Source organism: Lacerta agilis, chromosome 10 (assembly GCF_009819535.1).
Source record: "Lacerta agilis isolate rLacAgi1 chromosome 10, rLacAgi1.pri, whole genome shotgun sequence".
Classification (NCBI taxonomy): Eukaryota; Metazoa; Chordata; class Lepidosauria; order Squamata; family Lacertidae; genus Lacerta; species Lacerta agilis.
The window spans coordinates 69113825-69117999 of record NC_046321.1 but is presented as its reverse complement, the minus strand read 5'-3'; positions in this window follow the sequence as shown (position 1 = coordinate 69117999).

The window sequence follows — 4175 nt, the reverse complement described above, 5'->3', positions numbered from 1 at the left end:
CTCAGCACTGAAGACTCCGCCGCGGCAGCGAGAGGGTTAAGCCACCCCCCTTTTCCCGCGTTTCCTCTCTGCCTCCTTCAACGGCCGCTGCGGCCCCGCCCGCCAGGGAACCTGGGAGGGGAGGGGCCAGCAGCGAGGGCCGCTACCTGCCTTTAAGGGGAGGGAGCCTCGCGCTCCGCCTGCGCTCGGGGAGGGGGGGGGAGAGGGGCACGTGCTGCTTTTAAGGCGCGGGGGGGGGGCGGGGAGAAGCCGGACACAGACCCCGCCCCGCCCCCACCCCAGAGATCCCTCGGTGTGTGTGTCTCTCTCCTGCCCCCCCCCCCATCTTGGCTGAGGGAAACTTGAGGGGCTGCTCCCCAGATGTGCAGGTGGCGCCCAAACTGAGTGCGAAGCTGAATTTCCCCCCGAGTTAACCCCAAAGTGCGATTGGGAGGGAAGATGCGCCTCCTTTGGTGCCAAGGTGCGAGAAGAGGGCGAGGGGCTGCCCCCCCCCCCGTGAGGGGCTCTGGGGAGGAAGGGCTTCGTATGGAGGGGGCGTATTTTAATATTTTCCCCTGAGGCAGATTTGCCTGTCTTTCCCCCACCCTTTCCCAAGGATGCCTCTCTCCAGTCTCATGGGAAGCACAAAAGGACGCTTTATGGACAGACGTTAAAGTCTTGTATACAGTGTTCTCCAAAGACACCCAGAGAGCAAGGGCTTGTACATCTGTGAGGTGTATCTGGAGAGGTAGGGATGCCATTTGTTCTCCTTTTAATGTAGCACTGCATACTATATGTGTCTTAGAATCGTGGGCAAAGCTTTTAAATTGCCTCTGAACATGGGCAAAGTGTATAATATACAATATATACTATAATGTCTTAAAAACATGCATGTATAATTTTTATGCATTCTGAACATAGGTTCATTGTCTTACTAGAAGATATTGAAATAATGTTTCATCAGACTAAATCAGACTAAATGGGGTGTGTGCATGTAAAATGTATTTTGCATGAGGACCTGCAAAGTATGGACGCCACTTATGATGAGTTGCTGCTAGTGGGACTGATTTTTGCCCCTTTCAGTTGTGGATTTATTGAGCAATAACTTGGAGTGATTACTGCTTTACTTTCCTCCCAAACTGCTTCAAAATTCCTTTTACAATGTTTCATCCCAGTTGCGGAACAAAGAAATTTAATTTAAGATACTTTACACATAAGAGAAACCAGTTTATATAAAATAAAATTATGGAAATGTTGGAAAAGGTCTAAAGACATATTTTGCTTTCTCTCTCTCCGTAGGGTGTTGGTTTTTTAATTTAATGAAAGTCCAAATTTGCCCTTTAACTTTTATATAAGGGAAACTTTAGTCTTGTGAACACAAACTGAAGTATTACTCTGTAAGAACTGTTGGCAGGTGGCTGGTCTAGACAAGGAGGTGGAGTTCAATCTGTTGTGGATGAGATTGCACTGGCCTTGAGGGATCAAGGTGCTTTTAGATCCACCTTTGGCCCTCGAGGTGCAAGTGGCTAGAGCGCCTTCCCTTGGCTAAGGCTTATGTGCCGGCTGCCTAGGTGCAGCTATCTATGCTCTGGTAACATCCAGGTTAGACTACTGTATGTGTATTTTCCTTTGAATACTGCTCAGATGCTTCAGCTGCAAGGCTGTTGATTGGAATCAATAGGTAGGAACACATCTCACTGAATCTTAAGTAGTGGCATTAGTTGCTATTCTTTTTTTGAACATGTTCTTAGCTTGGGATCAAAATGCCTGAAGGAATGCCTGCCTCCAAAGCAGCCTGTGCTTGCTTAGTTCATCATCAGAGACCCATCTCCAAGTTACCCCACTATTGGAAGTGAAGTGAGTGGTGATTGAACAGAGGGTCTTTTAAATTGTAGCACCACATTTTTGGAATTTTCTCCTCAAGAGAGCTTGCCTGGTGCCTCCTTGGCTATCTTTTCAATACCAGGGGATACCTTTTTTTAAAAAAATTCCTAGTTTATAATTGTTAAACTGTGATTATTGTATCACTACAGTTTTAAAAGATTTTAATAATATATTTATTGTATTGCTGAAATAAATGTTTTACTACATATTGCTTATGCCATTGTGATAATATTTATATTGTTGAGTGACACAGAAGCAGAGGAGCGCTGCTTCTGATGGTGGGGGTGTCTGTTGCAACAGAGATCTGAGCAGGTGGTAAGCAGACCTCTCTTGTAGTCAACAGATAGTCCTGAAGTAGTGTGTTGCAGGGTTCGGGCCACGGCACCAGTCAAAACTCTGCATATCACCCAACTGCCCCAATCTTTGGGCCCTCCACCTTCTGCCCTCCCCTTGCCCTTTTAGGATTGCTCTACCTATCAACATTTCCCCTATGCAATCTAGTGGTGCTAGCACATTTACAAAGTTAAGCAGGGTCCTGTATGCTTTGAATCCTGAACATTGCTGGCAACCAAATGAACAACCTAACCTGTGAGCCAGACACTTGTGTGTACGTCAGTTTTACTGCAGCAACCATGGAAATATTTTTGGGGTGCTTCTCCTGGCTTTTATTTTCCAACTAATCATATACCAGTGTTGGTCACTGTGATTCAAAGCAATACCCTTTACTGGACCCAAGTTCTTGAGTTGCGAATAAGGAGAAATCTAGCAAGGATTCCACTATTCCACTATTGCCATTTATTTTATTAAGAGGTTCCCTCCCCAGCTGTTGATATTTTACACCAGTGTATACAAACTTTTGGTTGCCAGCTGAAAGACTTAAGTTGTATTGGTTGCTTATTATACCCAAGTATGAGAAGGCTCTGTTTTTTAGCAGCTTGTTCACTAGTTCCTGAATCAGATTGCTCACTGAAGAGTTCACTATTTGACTTTTCTTTCACCCAGTCTGTGCTCTGTATAGAGTTCTGTACCAGAATATTTTCTTTCTCTGAAACTGGTGAGCAAGAGTTCCTGCTCCCACCTTTGTTTGGAAGGGAGGAGCTTTAGTTGTACCACCAGGTCTGCTGATACCTGATCTGTGGCCTAGCTTTCTTGAGGATTCAAGTCCAGCATTAGCTTCCTGAATTACCATATCAAGTAGCAAGGAAGGGACAGAACTAAAGCAGGTGTCATATTGCAGTCACTGGCAGCCATTAAAACATCTGCCTTGCTCTTGTTTTGTACTTTTATATAATCACACACAGTTCCCTGCAAACTGCTTCAGAATCTATCTAGTGTTCCTGTAAGCTTAAACCACCTGCTTCAAATGACATTTTAACAAGTTTTAGCCATTATTTTCTCAGACTTTCTTCACTGCCAAAAAGAAAAACAACTCCCCCCTAAACTAACCTGAACAGAAACCTAGGACTTTTTAAACTAAAAGCAAATAGTCCCCTCCTCTCTTAAAGGATTTGAGAATGTTGAATCCATTTTCCAAATATGCTAAGATGCTTAACATTTATTGAGGATGGGGTAAGGGAGATGGTTTGGAAATATTACTGCATGATATGTTCTGCAACATAATATGTAACAAATTCTCATTTAGGCATTTTTTGACATGATTTCTTTTTAGGTCTAGCTATTGTTATGACTACTGACCAATAGTTCTTTTGTTAGGCAGATTGCTGGCTAACGATCAAAGATGGCTGATGATGTTTCATCAATGGGTGCTAATAGTTAGGAGATGGCTTTCTGATATTTGAAGCAACCTCTCTGGTTGGTTGGTTGGTTTTTTTAATAACATACCCCCAACAGATCTTGCAGAAGGTGTCACGCCCCTCCAAGGGCCAAGGGTGTGGGGGGGGGTGAGAGAGAGAGAGAGAGAGAGAGAGAGAGAGAACAAGCAGTATCTGCCTTGTAGGACTGCTCTTTCACATTCATTTATGCTCTGCTTTTAGCTTTGCACATCAAGCAAATGTTACAAAGGTACTGTAAGTATTCAATGCTCTATTATCCAAAAGCAATTAAAACCAATATTGTTGCCCCTGGAACTTTTTACAGCTCAGAAAATTGTGAGACATGCAGGTACCCCTGACCGTTAGGTCCAGTCGCAGACAACTCTGGGGTTGTGGCGCTCATCTCGCTTTATTGGCCGAGGGAGCCAGCGTACAGCTTCCAGGTCATGTGGCCAGCATGACTAAGCTGCATCTGGTGAACCAGAGCAGCACACGGAAACGCCGTTTACCTTCCCGCCGGAGTGGTACCTATTTATCTAC